Raw genomic sequence first — 20,481 nt, forward strand, 5'->3', positions numbered from 1 at the left:
GAATCCTACTACACCGGCTTTGACACTTGTCGGATTTGGCAGGGCTTGCAAACTATCACAGATTACAAAGAAAAACCCAGCCACGATATGTCCGCTGACGCGAGGCTACAAGACGAGCTAAATGCCTTCTATGCTCACTTTGAGGCTAGCAACACTGAATCATGCATGAGAGCACCAGCTGTTCCGGACGACTGTGTAATCACACTCTCCATAGCCGATGTGAGTAAGACCTTTAAACAGGTTAACATTCACAAGGCCAAACGAATTACCAGGATGCGCACACAGAGCATGCGCTTATCAGCTGGCAAGTGTCTTCACTGACATTTTCAACCTCTCCCTGACCCAGTCTGTAATACCTACATGTTTCAAGCAGACTAACATAGTCCCTGTGCACAAGAACGCCAAGGTAACCTGTCTAAATGTCTGTCGTCCCGTAGCACTCTGTAGCACAGGAGGTCGGTGGCACCTTAATTGGGGAGGACAGGCTCGGGGTAATGACTGGAGCGGAATTAGTGGAATGGTACCAAATACATCAAACACATGGTTTCCATTCATGTTCCAGCCATTATAATGAGCCGTCCTGGCTTATAATGAGCCATCCTGTAGCCATAAAATGCTTTGAAAGTCTGGTCATGGCCTACATCAACACCATCACCCAGACACCCTGGACCCACTCCAATTCGCATACCGCCCAACAGATCTACAGATCTCTACTGCACTCAACACTGCCCTTTCCCACCTGGACAAAAGGAGCTCATACTTGAGAATGCTGTTCGTTAACTACAGTTCAGCATTCAACACCATAGTGCCCTCCAAGCTCATCACTAAGCTAAGGACCCTGGGACTGAACACCTTCCTCTGCAACTGGATCCAGGTCTTCCTGTCTTCCTCCGCCACCAGGTGGTGAAGGTAGGCAACAACACATCCGCCACACTGACCTTCAACACAGGGGCCTCTCAGGGGTGCGTTCGTAGGCCCCTCCTGTACTCCATGTTTACCCACAACTGCGTGGCCTGCATGAATCCATCATTAATTTTGCCGACTACACAACAGTGGTAGGCCTCATCACCAACGACGATGAGACAGCCTATAGGGAGGAGGTCAGAGACAAAGAGACAAAAACCTCTCCTTCAACATCAGCAAGACAAAGGAGCTGATCGTGGACTACAGGAAATGGAGGGCCGAGCACGCCCCTATTCACATCGACAGGGCTGTCATGGAGCGGGTCAAGAGCTTTCAGTTCCTCTGTGTCCACTTTACTAAGGACCTATCATGGTCCAAACACACGTGAAGAGGGCGTGAAAATAACTCTTCCCCCTCAGGAGGCTGAAAAGTTCTACAACTTCACTATTGAGAGCATCTTGGCTGGCTGCATCACCGCCTGGCATGGCAACTGCTTTCCATCTGACCATAAGGCGCTACAGAGGGTAGCGTGTACGGCCCAGTACATCATTGTGGACCACTATACCAGGCGGTGTCAGAGGAAGACCCTAAGAATTGTAAAAGACTCCAGCCACCCAACTCTTAGACTGTTCTCTCTGCTACCGCACAGCAAGCGGTACCGGAGTGTCAAGTCCGGGACCAAAAAGGCTTTTGAACAGTTTCTACCCCCAAGCTATGACTGCTGAACAGTTAATCAATCGCTAACCTTTTTAGTTGCATTGACCATATTTTTATTTGCACTAACTCTCTTGCACCGGCTCCATGCGCACTCGCTGGACTCATACAACACATACGCTGCTGGTACTCTGTTTATTATCTATCCTGATTACCTTGTCATTTTTACCCCTACCTGCATGTACATTACCTCAATTACTTCAACTACCTCGTTCCCCTGCACATTGACTCGGTACTGATACTCCTTGTATACTGTTATACACTGAGTGAACACAACATTAGGAACTGGTCTTTCCATTACATAGACTAACCAGGTGAATCCAGGTGAAAATATGATCCCTTATTGATGTCACTTGTTAAATCCACTTTAATCCGTGTAGATGAAGGAAAGGAGAACCATTAAAGGATTTTTAAGCCTTGATACAATTGAGACATGGATTGTGTATGTGTGCCATTCAGAGTGTGAATGGGCAAGACAAAAGATTCAATTGCCTTTGAGCAGGGTATGGTAGTAGATGCCAGGCAGACCGGTTTGAGTGTGTCAAGAACTGCAATGCTGCTGGGTTTTTCATGCTCAACCATTTCCTGTGTGTATAAAGAATGGTCCACCACCCAAAGGATATCCAGCCAACTTGAAACTACTGTGGGAAGCATTGGAGTCAACATGTATCCCTGTGGAACGCTTTCGACACCTTGTGGAATCCATGCACTGACGAATTGAGGCTGTTCTGAGTGCAAAAGGGGGTGCAGCGCAGTATTAGGAAAATGTTCCTAATGTTTTGTACACTCAGTGTAGTCTATTGTAACTTTTTCCTTTTTTTCCTTATTTTTTTTTACTCTGCATTGTTGGGAAAGGGCTCGTAAAGTCTACACCTGTTGTATTCGGCGCATTTGACAAATAAAATGTTATTTGATTTGATAGCATTCCAATTTGTTCTCTGTTTTGGTTGATTATTTCCAGTGTGTCAAATAGTTATAATTTAGCTTTCTCATAATTTGGTTAGGTTTAATTGTGTTGCTGTCCTGGGACTCTGTGGGTCTGTTTGTGTTTGTGAGCAGAGCCCCAGAGCCAGCTGGCTGTGGGGACTCTTCTCAAGGTTAATCTCTCTGTAGGTGAGGGCTTTGTGGTGGAATGTGTGGGCATGGCATGTGGTGGAATGTGTGGGTTTTGAGTTGTACACAAAGTATATTTTTGCAGAATTCTGCATGCAGAGTCTCAATTAACTGTTTGTCCCTTGTCCCATTTTGTGAATTCTTGGTTGGTGAGTGGACCTCAGACCTCACAACCATAGATGGCAATGGGTTCTATAACTGTTTGAAGTATTTTTAGCTAGATTCTGATTAGGATGTCAAGTTTTATGTTCCCTTTGATGGCATAGAAGGCCCTTAGATCGTTCACAGCCTTGTGTTAGTTACCTGTGGTGTTGATGTTTAGGCCGAGGTAGGTATAATTCTTTGTGTGAACTAGGGCAATGATGTCTAGATAGAATTTCTATTTGTTGTCCTGGCAACCATACCTTTTTTGGAACACCATTATTTTAGTTTTACTGAGATTTACTGTCAGGGCCCAGGTCTGACAGAATCTGTGTAGAAAATCTAGATGCTGCTGTAGGCCATCCTTGGTTGGGGACAGAAGCACCAGATCATCTGCAAACAGTAGATATTTGATTTACGAGTCCCCTCTCTCTCTCTCTCTCTCTCACTCAATGCTCTCTGTGACCAATAAAACTGACTGAATTAGAGGTGTGAATGTTTAAATGTTTAAATTGAATTGGGATCATTAACGTTTAGAAAGAAATCCCTACCTGAAAAACAAAGAATCTTTTGTGTTGTTTTTTTCTCCGCAAAATTCATATCACAGTGAAGTTATCACAAAACTACCACTAACTGTTACAGTGATGCTTGTACGAACTCGAACCCAGTCGGAGAGAAACACAGCAAGCAGAGGAAAAGGTCAATTCATCTCTTTACTTAGTCTTGACAAAAACAAGGCAACAGCACAAGAGTGCACTAAGCAAAACATAAGACCAAAGCACAGATACAAGCAACTGAGGAACATAAATAGCAAGGCAACCAGGTGAACAGAGAAGGTCATCAAAACCATGTGAAACCAATAAGTAATAATTAGGGTAACCTGGAAACTAGAACACAAGGCAAGGGCGCCCTCCAGCGGTAACCCAAGGGAACAACAATAAAATAAACGTAACTTGTGACAGGACCCCCCCACTCAAGGAACGGATCCTGATGTTCCACTAGGGGTAGCAGAGAGGCGACGAACTCCCGAATGAGTCCGGGATCCAGAATGTCCCGAGCCAGAACCCATGATCGCTCCTCAGGACCGTAACCCTCCCAGTCCACGAGATACTGAGTCCCACGACGGAACTGGCGACTAGAGAGGATGCGTCGCACAGTGTAGGCTGGCTGTCCCACTATCATGTGAGGCGGAGGTGGAGTCCGAGTTGCCGGAACCAGAGGACTGAACACCACAGGCTTGAGTCTGGAGATGTGGAAGTTGGGATGAATCCTCATTGACCGGGGAAGATGAAGGCGATAGGCCACTGGATTGATGCGCCGTAGAACCTTGAATGGCCCAAAGTACCGGGGTGCCAACTTCTTAGATTCCATGCGTAGGGGCAGATCCCCAGTAGACAACCAGACCATCTGGCCTGGACGCAGGAGAGGGTGAGAACGGCGATGACGGTTGGCCTGTCATTGAGCTTGAGCAGAGGACCTCAGGATCACTGACCGAGCCCTCTTCCAGGTGCAGCGGCAACAAGAGATGAGACGTTCAGCGGATGGAACCACCACTTCAATCTCCTGATCTGGAAACAGAGGAGGCTGGTACCCGTACAACACCTGGAATGGTGACAGGCCGGTGGAGGAACACTGGAGAGTGTTGTGTGTGTACTCCACCCAGGGAAGATGCTGACTCCAAGTGGCGGGGTTGGCAGACAGCACCGTAAGGCGGTCTCCAGATCCTGGTTCACCCGCTCTGTTTGGCCGTTGGACTGAGGGTGATAGCCCGAAGACAAACTGGCTGATGTCCCCAGAAGAGTACAGAACGCCCTCCAGAATCTGGAGGCAAACTGGGGACCCCGGTCGGAGACGATGTCCAGAGGAAGTCCGTGAATGCGTAAAACATGCTGAATGACTAGCTGAGCAGTCTCACGGGTAGATGGAAGCTTAGGCAGCGGAATGAAATGTGCCATCTTGGAAAAGCGGTCCACAATGACCAGGATGACAGTGTGGCCCTCTGAGGATGGAAAACCCATGATGAAATCCATAGAGAGATGAGACCAGGGTCGAGAAGGTGTTGGCAGCGGATGAAGAAGCCCCAGAGGCTGCTGACGAGGAGTCTTGTTCCGGGTGCATGTTGGACAGGCAGCCACGAAGGTCCGAGTGTCCACCTCTGCCGAGGGCCACCAAAACCTCCTCCTCAAAAACTCTAGTGTTTTCTGTCCTCCCGGATGAGAGGTGCGACCTTGAACCGTGCCACTGTGCCCAAAGAGGAACAAAAAGTCCGTTAGAAGGACAGCCGTCAGGAACTGCCTCCCTACCTTGCGCCTCCCTCACTACAGTCTCTATACCCCAGGACACCGGCACGAGGATGAGCGACTTGGGGATGATGGATCCAAGTGGCCGATCCTCACTGGAGCTGGGGAACTGGCGAGACAGGGCATCCGGCTTCACGTTCTTAGACCCCGGGTGGTAAGATAACATGAATCTGAACCGAGTGAAGAAAAGAGCCCAATGAGCCTGTCGGAGATTGAGGCATTTATCCTCCTGAATGTAGGCCAGGTTCTTGTTTTCCGTCTAAACCTTAAAAGGATGTTCCAAACCCTCCAACCAGTGCTGCCACTCCTCCAAAGCCAGTCTGACCGCAAGTGGCTCCCGATTGCCGACATCATAGTTCCGCTCCGCTGGAGTGAAACGTCTGGAGAAGAAGGCACGGGCGTGAAGATTTTGGTCTTTAGCTGAGCACTGAGACAGAACCGCACCCACGCCAACGTCAGAAGCATCCACCTCTACCACGAAGGGAAGAGAAGGATCCTCATGAACTAGAATGGGTGCAGGGAAAAAAAAATCTGGTCCTGGAACGCCCTCTCAACAGCAGAGGTCCAGCTTACATGCCCAGCCTTACATGCCCTTGGTGAGCGCTGTCAATGGCGCAGCCACAGAACTAAAGTCTCTCACAAATCTCCGGTAGAAGTTAGCAAAACCCCAAAAACACTGGACTTGCTTGACAGTGCTGGGCCGCGGCCAGTTGACCACCGCTTCTACCTTTTGGGAGTCCATCCGTACACAGCCTTGAGACACAATGTACCCCAGGAAGGAGATCTGAGGAACGTGAACTCACACTTTTCACATACAAGTGGTGAGAGAGGAGTCTTTGAAGGACCTGGCGTACATGTTGGACTTGTTCAACCATGGACCTGGAGAAGATGAGGATGTCATCCAGGTATACAAACATGAACTGGTGAAGGAAGTCGCGCAGCACGTCATTAACCAGGGCCTGGAAAATGGCTGGCGCATTAGTAAGTCCAATTTTTTTAAATAAACAAATACCTAACTGTTGCTAGCAGCTGCGTAGGCCCCCAACAACAGACATTAGATAGGAATCTTCACGCGAAAAAAGTGCCAATTACAGAAATGATGCAGTTGAGATGCAGCCATTGTCACTGGTAAAGGATGTCGGCTTCAATGCCCTGATGGCATATCTAGAACCAGACTACAAGATGCCATGTTGAAAAACTGTGATGGTCTGGTTTGTACAATGATTGCTCTGCAAGTACAAAGCGCAAGCTCTCAATCATCCAAATGGGGCGTTAACAACATATTGTGCGATGTCTATGAACACGCTGCCATATATCACTGCAACAAGTCATCACACTGATGAGAAGTGGGACATGGAGTCCCGTGTACTGACAATTGAGAACATGGAGGAGAGGGACACAGCAGAGAACCTAAAAATGGCATTAACTACCATCGTTGCTGAGTGGGTGGTGGACAGCAGTAAGGTAGCCTTGAGTAGATGCCTTCTGGTAGCCTGCAGTAGATAGAACTGTATTGTCACCTAGTGGTCATACACAACCCCATAACTGCATTAAGAATTCACATGTAATTTCTTATTGTTTAAACATTTAAATGATAAAAAAATGTCTGTTTAAACGTAAATATATTTTTTTGTCACATCCCTAGACTGAATCAGCCTCCAGAGGAAGGTCTCATGATGGATCGACTACACTGGGCCACGGTAGAAATGTGGTAATGATGTTAACTTTAACCTAGATGCTGAACCAGGAACAGCTCACATTCTGCTCTAGCCGGGGTCATGTTCATCAGGCACCAAACTGAAGAAAACGGAAGGAACTGCCTGCATTTGTCCAATAACAAACACCCATTTGTGGTGGTGGTGATTACTAACTTCAAGACATATGGTTATGATGAGGATGACTTTACGGCTGGTAATTGGTAATTACTTTCAATCAAAATTGATCAAATGTGTGTGTGAGGTCTCCCGGGTGTGTGCTGATAAAGCATCTTCAATACTCTCCCTTTCTACTCTTCCTCCTCATCCTCCTCCAAAAAAGTCCTCAGTGCTCTCCTCCTTCTAAACCTCGTCCTCAGGGTAAGAGATCCGGTGGACGAAACTCCTTCCTAACACGTACTGTTTAGTCATCGCTGTTAGATCTAATCAATCTGTAAAGTGACACGTGTTAAATGGGGTCTCCTCCCAGGGTGCTTAAGAGTCTTCAGTCCTCTCCTCCTCTATTAGTACTGTTTAGTAATCACTGCTAGACATCATCCCTTGAGCGAATATCAAGATGTCGGTTTACCGCAGTTTCCCTAAAAAAGTTTTCCCCAAAATTGCTCCCTGGTTCTCGAGTTCTTGAGAGCACCCTGCGGACATTATAGGATTTCCACCATGTTCCGTGTTCCAGAACTTCCATTCTCATTTACATAATAGAAGGTGCATCCAAAATACACGATAAGCATGATTTGCACACATTCATACACTGATGACTAATGGGATGAAGCGCTACACTGCACTGCACACACAGGCGCTCATTATTTACATCAGTCATTCTTTACATTTAATCTTTGATATATAGAGTTATTAGAGTGGTGCGAGTCATACAACCCAATCTGCAAACCTCTCTGCCAGAAAGCAAGCACTCCCATTCACAATCTTCTCGCAAAGTACAAATTGTTCTGTCATATTTTGCAAGATGGACTGTGGCCCAGCCAAAGACTCCCTCAGCCTGTAACTTCCACTCGGGCCTTCTGTACCTTAAAGCTTTTATCCTGATTAAAACGAATGGACCAGATCCCTCCCTCCTGCTTTCCTTCTGCAGAATTAAACGAGTGTGGAACCATCCATTTTTCTGTCCCACTTCACCCCTTCATAGACACCTCTCTGTTCCCCACTCCCCCTTTCTTTCTCTCTCTCTATTTCTTTCTCTCTCTTTCTCTCTGCTCACACGTTTTGTGTGAGTGTCAATCCGTCATATCAGGCTCACTGGAACAAATGTGCTGTGAGACTTGGATCAAAATGCCGTCTGTTCACAAACACACACGCACGCACGCACGCACGCACGCAGGCAGGCAGGCAGTACACTCGCACGCACGGAAACACACACGCACGGAAACACTCACACGCACGGAAAAACACACACACACACGCACGGAAACACACACACACGAAACACACACACACACACACGCACGGAAACACACACGCACGGAAACACACACACACGGAAACACTCACACGCACGGAAAAACACACACGCACGGAAACACACCACACGGAAACACTCACACGCACGGAAAAACACACACACACACGCACGGAAACACACACACACACACACACGCACGGAAACACACACGCACGGAAACACACACACACGGAAACACTCACACGCACGGGAAAAACACACACGCACGGAAACACACACCACCACGGAAACACTCACACCACGGAAAAACACACACACAAACACACGCACGGAAACCACACACAACACACGCAAACACACACACACACACGGAAACACACACACACACATGTGCAAGGAAACACACACACACACACACATACACACACACATTGGTTGGCAGAGCAAGCAGGCAGCAATGAGAGTCATAGAAGCAATCAGAGAGAAACTAACAGTTGAGCTACACAGGGATTCTTGGAAATATTCTCTGCTAAACTTTCACGCCTCTCTCTACCCTGCCTGACCATCTCTCTCTCTTGTTTTCTGTCTGTCTCTGTCTGTCTGTTTCTCTCTCTTTCGCTCTCTCTCTCCCCGCCACTTGCACACACACACACACACTCACACACACACTGTTCTCAAAAAGAAAAAATCCTCTTCTTGTGCAACCCTGCCTCTATGTTACACAAAACGCAATAATGCATGAATGACTCAACCGTGTGTAGGTGAGCGCTATGTCTTACGCCATATTGTACTGTGAACCAAGCAGCATTGAAGTGGAGTAGTCGGCTGTATACTGCTCTGTTCAGCTCGCTCCGTATTGTCAAAGACTTTATTTATATACCAATCAATAACACATTATTCAGCCGAGGCAGGAAGATTCAGCTGCTGACACACTCTATGGGTGCCCTACACTTCTAGAGCCTTTGATCAGTATTCTGTTCTGGAACACATGGGAACATAATTAACTTTATAGATTGCAGTTGTCCTCTAGCTGCACACTTATACTTCAACTCTCCCACACAAACTAATCAGAACCCCGACTACTCACTTACATTTTGAGTTGTATTACCTTTTCTAACCTTGTCCGGCCGATTTAAAGTTAAATGAACATTCTGTCCATATTTCTCATTATCAATTTGCGGAGGGAGGCATGTCCCAAACATTCTCCATGTAGCCTATACTTTGAAAGTCAAAAGGCTTCTCTTGAACTTCTACACTCTTGGGGGAAAAAAAGTTCTCTCTAGAACCTTAAAGGGTTCTTCTGCTGTCCCCATAGGAGAACCCTTTGAAGAACCGTTTGGGTTCCTTATTGAACCCTTTCCACAGAGGATTCAACATGGAACCCACTAGGGGCCTCTTATGGGGACAGCCGAAGAACCCCTAAGGAACCCTTTTTTTGAAGAGTGTATGAAGTAGCCTGGGTTCCCCTCTATCTCTATGTAACCACTTTGTCCTACAATAGCGTACCTTGCCAAAACAACCTATTAAAATGTTAATGGGGCCGACCACACCTCATTGACCTGCATTGCAATGACACACTTGCTGCTTGACTTTGCAATGAGGGTTCTCGCCTTGAGCCATAGTCAATGAAGGTTGGCACTGACAGACTTACAGACATCTCTCTATTTCTACAATACACCTTCCAGGCCAGGGAGGCCGAACTCATCTGGCCTTGCAGGCAGGATTGTTGGGTTGGGTTCAAATCCATTTAAATTTGAGTCAATTCAGGAAGTAAACTGAAATTCCAATTCCAAATTGTTGTCATAGAGAACCATTGGCGAGATTTGGAATTTCAGTTTACTTCCTGAATTGACGGAATGGAATTAACTTCAACCGTGTTCTACTGTCCCTGCTTGCCGAAGAGAGGGTCCAAGTCCTAGTTGAAACCAATAAAGCCTTGTTCACAGCTCTATTGACTGTTGTTCTTGTAATATATGATTAACCAATAGGGCCATTATACTGTCATACTGCACGTGCTGGGAAACTAACCCTCTTAAACTTGGTTAAGCTTCTCTAATGTCCGTGAGTTATTTACTCTGAAAAATAAGAACTTAACAAGGTCATGCAAGTTACTTGTTTCTGTTGACGTCAAAAACAACATAACAAAATGTCAAGTAAATTATATGGGGAGAAATTCGCCCAAGTAATATCACTGGCCTACATTAGCTTATTATTGTTGAGACCTCTGCCTTATGTCCATAACTGAACACATAACACAGAACATAGAACACATAAGCAGGGTTTGGAACCGGTTCAGGGAACAGAACCGAAAACCGGAAAATAACTATATTTGGTAACACTTCCTTTTAATTACATATGTAATTACACTATAACAAGTATTGTAGTTAACGTAACGACTCATAGTTACTTAAGTGATAATGCCCTCGAAGCCGGTGTTTAGAGGATATATTGGCATGGGTGTTGTTCATTGAGGGCCGGCAAACTGCCAATATATCCTCTAAACACCGGTTTCGAGGGCATTATCACTTTGCCAACATATTCAAATAATGTTTGACATATTTTTATTAAAAACCTTATTTTGATGAATTTACTCATACTATTTCATCCTTCCAGAAGATATAGTCCCGACACAAATCTAGCGTTGCCAGAGACGCGACCCAGTCGTTCAGTCTTTTTGTTCTGTATCTATGGACGCGACACAGACATTAGTTCTAAATGTTCCATTGCCATACCGGCTGGCAATGTTCTTATATCTTGCTTGCTAGCCAACTATGGCAAACTTACAGTCAAAACAAAAAGGGCAGCCAGAATAACAGCAAAGTAGCTGCGTTTGCATTTGTTTAAGCTGTTTTCTAGTGACATTTATTTGGATACATTCATAACAATGAGCTAATGAGGTGCGATTTCGCCTGGTATAGAAAATCTGCACACTCGTCAGGACACTGTTGTTCAGAGGAGCTAGCCAACAACACAGTTAACATAATCACTTCAAACTGAAGTTTAATTTGACCTTTTTTGAATTTACATTTCTTTGTATATATCCATAAAAAATTATGCCAGCTGATTCATGATTTCGACTGGCTGAGAAACGCTTCCTGTCTGTCTCGTCTCGACTCCAGACATGGTCATTACTATGGGACAACTGGAGATTTCATTTGAATATTTATACAATGTTGCAAATGTCAGAGAGACAGACATCAAGGTTTATACAAATCTCCGCTGTTGAAGTCTAAAAGAATGTGAGATAATGTCTAGATGCTTTTTATAGTGGAGATCAAGTTTATAAATTGCCTGGCTGGGCTGATGAGACAGTGGATTGTGCAGTGAGATTGAACAGAGTAAATAGGCATTTTAACATCATAGATTTAGCTGGTGGTAACTTGTTGAATAGACACCGGCTCGAATGCGGTTTTAACCAATCAGCATTTAGGATTACACCCACCCGTTGTATAAAATGTGATAACAACATGTAATTGGTAGTAATTACAGAAGTGTAACAATGAATGCGTGTTACCATGCTTGTTACAAATGGGTAGGTTGTGACAAAGGTTGGGATCCCATGTGGATGCACTGCGTGTCTGAGAGATTATCGCCTCAATAAACGCTAATTACTAAACCATGAATGTGCACTGTTCAAAATATATTTCCAGTCAGCATTGTTGCTAGCACTTGCCCCCAAAATAAAGGGTTAACTTGGTTGAGCTGACGAAAACAGATCTAATACAAGTGTCATCCCAGATAAGGAATAAGACACTATTTCAAAGCACATGTAATGTTTGCCTAAGTACAATGTAATTGCTAGATGTTACGCAGGTTTTAGCTAGTTAAAATGAAGTGTATCTCGAGGGGTACTTACTTGTAACTAATGTGTACCTTTACAGTACATTACCCATTCTGACAACCTGGCCCTCAATTTAAACCTTGTGGATGCGAGATCCAAGTGGGAGAATAAATACACTAGTACACCACAGAGTACATGTAATATCTGCATAAGTACAATGTTATTACTAGGTGTTATACAGGATTTGTCTATTTATAATGAAGTGTATATTGAGGGGTATCTACTTGAATTATAATGTACCGAGCCATTGGTGGGAAAAGTACCCAATTGTCATACTTGAGTAAAAAATTCAAGATACCTTAATAGAAAATGACTGAAGTAAAAGTAGAAATAATTTCACATTCCTTATATTAAGCAAACCAGATGGCACAATACATTTTTTTATTTTTATGGATAGCCTCCAACACTCAAACATAATTGACAAACAAAGCATCTGTTTAGTGATTCTGCCAGGTCAGAGGCAGTAGGGACGACCAGGGATGTTCTCTTGAGTGTGAATTGGACCATTTTCCTGTCGTGCTTAAGCATTCAAAATGTAATGAGTACTTTTGGGGAAATGTATTAAGTAAAAATTACCTTATTTTCTTTAGAACTGTAGTGGAGTAAAAGTAAAAGTAGTAAAGTAAGGTACAGATACCCCAAAATACCACTTAATTAGTACTTTAAAGTATTTTTATGATTCAGAGATTATTCAGACCCCTTGACTTTCCCCACATTTTTTTACAGCCTTATTCTAAAATGGATTAAATAAATAAAACATCTAATCAATCTACGCACTATACCCCATAATGACAAAGTGAAAACAGATTTTTTTTATTTTTATTTTATTATTATTTTTTTTACAAATGTATATAAAAAAAAAGAAATACCTTATTTTCATAAGTATTCAGTCCCTTTGCTTTGAGACTCAAAATTGAGCTCAGGTGCATCCTGTTTCCATTGATCATCCTTGAGATTTTTCTAGAACTTGATTGGAGTCTACCTGTTGTAAATTCATTTGATTGGACATGATTTGGAAAGGCACACACCTGTCTATATAAGGTCCCACAGTTGACAGTGCATGTCAGAGAAAAAAACATGCCATGAGGTTGAAGGTATTGTCCATAGGGCTCCAAGACAGAATTGTGTCGAGGCACAGATCTGGGGAAGGGTACCAAAACATTTCTGCAGCGTTGAAGGTCCCCAAGAACACAGTGGCCTCCATCATTCTTAAATGGAAGAAGTTTGGAACCACCAAGACTCTTCCTAGAGCTGGCCGCCCGGCCAAACTGAGCAATCGGGGGAGAAGGCCTTGGTCTGGGAGGTGACCAAGATCTGATGGTCTGACAGAGCTCTAGAGTTCCTCTGTGGAGATGGGAGAACCTTCCAGAAGGACAACAATCTCTGCAGCACTCCACCAATCAGGCCTTCATTGTAGAGTGGCCAGACGGAAGCCACTTCTCTGTAAAAGGCACATGACAGCCCGATTGGAGTTTGCCATAAGGCACCTAAAGACTCCCAGACCATGAGAAACAAGATTCTCTGGTTTGATGGAACCAAGATTGAACTCTTTGGACTGAATGCCAAGCGTCACGTCTGGAGGAAACCTGGCACCATCCCTACGGTGAAGCATGGTGGTGGCAGCATCATGCTGTGGGGGTGTTTTTCAGCGGCAGGGACTGGGAGACTAGTCAGGATTCAGGCAAAGATGAACAGAGCAAAGATCCTTGATGAGAGATCCTTGATGAAAGCCTGTTTCAGAGCGATCAGGACCCCAGACTGGGGGCGAAGGTTCACCTTCCAACAGGACAACGACCCTAAGCACACAGCCAAGACAACACAGGAGTGGCTTCGTGACAAGTCTCTGAATGTCCTTGAGGGGCCCAGCCAGCCAAACCCGATCGAACATCTCTGGAGAGACCTGAAAATAGCTGTGCAGCAACGCTCCCCATCCAACCTGACAGAGCTTGAGAGGATCTGCAGAGGAGAATGGGAGAAACTCCCCAAATACAGGTGTGGCAAGCTTGTAGCATCATACCCAAGATGACTCAAGGCTGTAATTGCTGCCAAAGGTGCTTCAACTAAGTTCTGAGTAAAGGGTCTGAATACTTATATAAATTTGATATTTATTTTTATATAAATTTAGCAACCCCAAAAACTTTTTTTTTTTGCTTTGTCCTTATTGTGTGTAGATTGATGAGATTTTTTTTTTTTAAATACATTTTTGAATAAGGCTGTAACCTAACAAAATGTGGAAAATGTCACAGGGTCTGAATACTTTCCAAAGGCACTGTATGCACATAATGTGACATAGTAAGCAATTTTCGGCACCACTTTTTGTATACAAAAGTACCGGAGAATCTCTTTAATAATAAACAACCATTCATAAGGATGGTCGTCAACATAAATACAATTTTATGTTGGAAGATTTTAAATGTTGTATTATTATTAGATGAAAGATATGGAAAGCCATTAAAGCCATTTTTGATTAAGCTGGCCCCGACTAGAAAATGTATTTTGATCGACAGAGAGTCGTCGTCTCTTCTTTCGACTAATCGATTAGTCAAAATTTTGAAACTTGTATTTTTCCATATATAGACACCCTATGTGTTTGAATAAAATCAACTATATGCACTGAGCTTGTCTGATTCTTTAAGCACACTGTTTGAAATAATTAATATAATAATTAAGACACACAAATGTAATTAAATAATTAAGACACACAAATGACTCAAGCGGGAGGGACCCCAATGGCCACATTGTAAAAAAAAAGACGGAGTCCCTGTGTGACTGGAACACGTTGTCTCTCTCTCCTCCCTGCTGCATCGAACAGGCACCACAGCACAGTCAGTGTTTATCACACTGTCCGTGCTGAAGCTGCAACATAATTACAGCCATTTAGTTTCTTATTTTTTTCTCTGAATTAAAAGTTATGTTACCGAAATAACTTATTTGTTTTGGAAAAACTTTCCCTATTCCCTCAACCCTTGCCCTCTTTACGTGAAACATGTTTGCATCACATGCACGTGACCAATAGGGCTTGACCATTAGGGCTTGACCTATAGCCTATCATAATGACATCTATAAATTGGTTATAACAAACTCGAACACCGTAACACGTGACAGCAAAATGGATCCGGAGGACGTGAAAAAGAAACTTGAAACGGGTGAACGTTTACTGGTTTTTCAGGAGGGAATGTGGAAGTCAGATGTGTGGAAGACATTTAGACTTAGTTGTGGAAATTACTGGAGCTCAAGAAAAGGAGGGTATAGGAGGAAGTGCTGAGTGAGTATTGTGTGCCAAACAACTGCTGTTGGATTACAATATTATACTTTTTTCTGACCATTTGGAACAGTGAAACAAGACAAAATTAATTAGAAGTGTATCAGAGAGTCTGTTATGACGAGAAAATATATATAAAGCCTTTATTACAGCAAAGAATTAAAACAGTTACATGCATTCATGAATTGCGGTTTATTTTTTGTTCAGAGCTACTTATCCAAAGCTTCCTTTGTTAATTCATTTTAAAACTAAAATGCTTGATTCCATTTCAAAGAATGAATGATTTGTATGCTGTGTGATGACATGAACGAATGAATGATTGATTGATATAGAAGCCTAAATATTGAAATATAGGTAAGGTACGGTATTAAGATTAAACCGGACGCACTTTTAGGACTGCAGCTCGATGGTGGTTATACAAGGCTACTACTGTAAGAAACCTACTAATGACATTACTTATTATAATGATGATCATAATAATAATTGTAATAATAACAATAAGAAGAAGGAGATCAAGAAAAATTAGGGTATACAAACAGACAGGTGCTGTTCGATAACAATATCATCTTTTCTGTCCGTTTGGAACAGTGTAAACATTGTAAACACGAAATAAATTATAAATAATATCAGAGAGTCTGTTCTAACGAAAAACAATTGTAAAGCCTTTAGCACAGCATTGCAAAGATGAAAAAGAGACGAATTTGTGAAATAGCTTTATCCAACATTTTGCGGCTGCGTGAGGCTTGGCGCTCACCGGATTCAGTAGGCTATTAACACAAACACGAACAGGCAACAGAGGCAGGATCTGTCTTATTTTTGTAGATTATATATGGATGATTTATAAAGCCATGCATGTTTAACTGTTAGGCTATTGATTATAGACCTAATTAAGTTGGTTTCCTCTCTACTCAATTTTCTTAGACAATTTTGGCAAGAGCTCCTCGTCTCCTCACTCCGCTGCATTGTTCGTCAACACTAATATGCTGGTTAACTTCGCTATTATGCACATAGCAACATATCGGGAAAGGCACCAATTCAACGGTTCACTGAAGATTATGTTTAAGAACCATAGACAGCGCTGGAGGTAGCGCATTTGTTCTAAAATAATATTATATTTATTAGTGTTGCACCATTATTCTTACATGATATAACCAATTACAATTTCAGTAGCACATGTCTTAGGGTGATGGACTGTGCCATCCACATGGCCTCTGTAATGGATTAGTCCACAGAGACAGGCACGAATCAGACATGTGACTTGAGCATGATACATTTGTTGATAATTTGCAACTGCTCGACTAAAGAAATCTCGGTCGACAAACAGCCTATTGACCAAACAATCGACCAGTCGACTAAATGGAGTCAGCCTCAGTTATTGATTTTGTCTGTGTACAATTTATACTTTGAGTGTATATTTGAATAATTATCTGGGTTCATACATCTATTAATTAGCATCGAAACAGTTTTGGTCAGTGTGACAGAATGTAGGCTAGGCACGTACACACCAGAAGAGAAGAACAAACCAAGGTGAGTATAAATCTTCTCTCCCTTCTCCCTGTCTCAGTCTCGGCTCTCACCTTTTTGTCAGTGCATGGTCAACCTCTTCATGTGTGTCCTGCTACAGCAGGGGAAGGAAGGAGAGAGAAATAGTTGTAGTCATAACCACAGCCTACAAAGACATAATGAAAAGTACAGAAAGGTCCACACACTATATGCTCTTTATACCACCTTTGATGCAACGTTTAAAAAGTTCTTCATTAGTCAAATATTGTCATTGAAGGTGAAATACAGAGCATATAGTGTGCAGGCCTTTCTGGTCTTCTCAGGAAAGGAGAGACTCATTATATTCCATAAAAATGTATTAGACTGATGATTGGCTGGTCTAAACGCAGTGGCAATTCCCAGGACCAGGAGCTCCCATAAGAATCCCTACATACACAGCTACTGACCTTGGATTGGTCAGTTATACAAGGAATGAACAAACTAAGATAAGTGTGGCAAGAGTGTTGACATATAGGCTAGGTACATATAGCAGAATTTTGTTGACTTTCTGCATCAATGTCTATAGGCTAGCATGTTTATCACAAAGCTTTTATTATAATCTTATCTCATTATGCCTGTCATCATGCTTCACACACACACACACTGAATATTTATTGTTGTAAACTGCCATGCTCAGACAAACGCACAGCTACTGTAACATCTGAGGATAAAAAAAATACATATGTTGACACCGGATAGGCGCTGTGAAATGTGTTGTTTTACTTGGTCATAACGTTACAAGGAAAAGTAAAAGGTAGCTACAAACGCTCAAGTGAGTTAAAAGCTAGAGTACTGTACTTACTTTTGCTTGTGGTGCTCTTCAGTGATGTTTCACAAAGGTGTCAGAATCCTCACCGAAATTCACATCTTTGGTCCTTCAGTTCAACACTGAAGCCCATGCATTTCCATTGTGTCTGTGTTTGTGTCAGAATCAGAGAATCCGTTTGTCTATTTACTCTAATGTAGATTAAGAGACCTGTGTTAGAACTGTCTGTCTCAAAGTCTGTGTGATTTAAATTTGTAGAGAGCTTGTTGAGTGTATGAGGCTGAAGTGAAATCAGTGTGAATATTGTATGTCTGTACTGTATTTGCCAGGTTGTGTGGTTGATGGTATGTCGATGCTGTGTAGTTCACAAGAGTCTGTGAGAGTAATCCATTAGTTCACCATGCGTTTCCGGGCTCCCTCTCTTCTCTGCTATTTCTGAGTGCCTCTACTCACTGACAGGACTGAATTTGAGCTCCGTCTGCTCTTACCATCCCTCCTTCCCCCTCGCCCTCCCTCCCAGTCCTCCCCCTTCCCCTTCCTCTTGGCTCAAACCAACCTGTCCTCTAGAACGGGAGGAGGAATTAACAGCCAGAAGGAAGGGTGGCCAATGTTATTATACATACCTATGAACTCTCAGAGAGAGCTAGAGAGAGAGAGAGATACCGCATTGTAATAGGCTAGATTGACTGTACTGTATGTAGCCTATACTGTTGTTGTTATGGGATGGGGGAAGAGAGAGAGAGAGATAGACAGGAGAAACATCCAACCATAGGAATAAATATACTTTACTGAGTAAGGTGTTGTTACGTCGTTGTTATGTGATTACTGAGTCATTGGCATTTACTGTTGTTTTCACGCCATCTCATCCGTTAATTCCTCCTTTGTTAACAACATTGTTACTAAACACGTAAAACCTTTGATCTCTTTATGGGGCTTCCTGGAGCGGCCTGTTGGTCATGAATACCACAGTCTATGACTAACTATTGGCAGTCAGCTTGGTCAACAACAGCATGTTCACAACCCACCTGGTTGAACACACATGTAGGTAGGTAGGTCACCATCGGGGCCTGTTTTGAATTATGTCAAGTTTTGTGACCCTTGTTAAATGCATTTTAAATACATTTGACTTTACTATACAAGAGAGAGAGAAAGTGAGTGAGTGTGTGTTGGTGTGTTTTAGAAACATACTTTGCTGCGTGCATTTGTGTGTGCACACTGTCTCTGTTTTCATGTCACCGCCACCAGCAAACAAAGGGTTTTACCAGGAGTGTTGTCTTTCTCTGCCTGACCATACCAGAGCAGCATGGCTCAGCTGGCCCTGAGCCAAACGATGTGGTATAGAGTTCCATGGAACGCAGACCGTGGGGGATAGAAGAAGGACGCCGGAATCGGATTTGCGCACATTCAACAAATCTGATCTAACAAAGTGGTCATCTTCAAATCTGTTATGAATGATGTGTTGTAACAGGGCCATAATGTGGTTACTAAAGTCCGATTTTGGATAAATTTAACTGTTTTCACTGCATAACATTTAGAAGTTGTTCTTTTTCAGGTTAAGAGTGACTGCTAAATGCTAACGCCCGTTCCTATAACTTGTTAGCATAGCTAGCATACAACAATCACTGGTAGTAGTCAGTCTTTTTAAACTGCAATGCAGTTTGTTGGGTGACGATGACATGAACATGTATTGGGGTTTACATCCATGCAAGCGATTTTTACCTCAACATAGTATGAAATACACATATAAACACTAGCCTAAATGTAGGCACATTTCTCTGGGGGGCAATGAGGAGATTCAGGATCTTTCCCCTAAGACATCTTTCCCACACAAGTTTCCATGGCATTACCATTGTTTGGGTCAAGCTCCGTTGACCTCTTCACCGCATCTGTAGAGACTCAGTGTTCCAGAGGGTCTCTGAAGCCAGAGAGCTATGGAACTAGAACAGTGCCAGATTATCCTCACATGTCACCGTCACCTTCAAACTATTCCATTGTTCTACCGATGGTTCTCATAAGTTAATGCAATATGATTATCCTGTCTCCTTTGGACATTGGCTTTGTCCAAAATGGCACCCAATTCCCTATATGGTGTACTACTTTTGACCGGAGCCTTATGGGCCCTGGTCAAAAGTAGTGCACTAAATAGGAAATAGGGTGCCATTTGGACGTTGCAATGTGTCACATTGCTGCAGTGCAGCATCAATCGCTGATCCACTTCTGATCCATTCAAATTAAACAGCAGTGCGTGAGCAGCGTATGGGAGGACGAACGAAGGCTTCCGGCCAAAGAACTTAATGAAATTACCTCAGGCAGCCCATAAAAAGCAAAGCTATGAGTCTTTAGGTCAAGCACTGGCGTAAATCCCTGAGAGGGAAAGGGGCATCTTGTGATGATAGTTTACACAGGAGGGAAACATTTGATTAAGCCTGGTCACTCAGACATGGAGGGTGTGAGTAGTCTGGTGTCTAAGAAAACAATAACACTAAACAATAAAACCATTGAGACACGATAACACTTTGACCAGTGAGACACACGTTTCATTCAACCACACTTGACTAGACAGTCAAGCACTGCATTGGAACACCACCACCATTCTAATGTTCCCTAGAAACGAATATATTGTCCATAATAGTAATAACACGTTGACAGAAAACGAGTGAGACACGTTTCATTTAACATTTAACCACGCTTGACTACACAGAGTCACACACATTGAACCACCGCCTCCATCACTCACTGTGCAACAGTCCGCAGGCAGATCTGTGTAGGC

General features: G+C 43.3%; 1 protein-coding gene across 1 annotated transcript in view; it reads right to left on the reverse strand.

Annotated features, from left to right (window-relative positions):
- The window catches only part of LOC111976241 (vasopressin V2 receptor), a 53,278-nt gene extending 35,101 nt beyond the window's left edge, over nucleotides 1-18,177 (reverse strand). The window contains exons 1-2 of the mRNA XM_024005006.2: nucleotides 17,748-18,177; nucleotides 16,981-17,021 (exon numbers count right to left, since the gene is read on the reverse strand). The gene's annotated coding sequence lies outside the window, so the exon portion shown is untranslated. The remainder of the gene's footprint in view (nucleotides 1-16,980; nucleotides 17,022-17,747) is intronic.
- Between the last annotated feature and the right edge of the window lie 2,304 nt (nucleotides 18,178-20,481).

The sequence above is a fragment of the Salvelinus sp. IW2-2015 genome, linkage group LG17 (genome assembly GCF_002910315.2).
Source record: "Salvelinus sp. IW2-2015 linkage group LG17, ASM291031v2, whole genome shotgun sequence".
NCBI classification, from domain to species: domain Eukaryota; kingdom Metazoa; phylum Chordata; class Actinopteri; order Salmoniformes; family Salmonidae; genus Salvelinus; species Salvelinus sp. IW2-2015.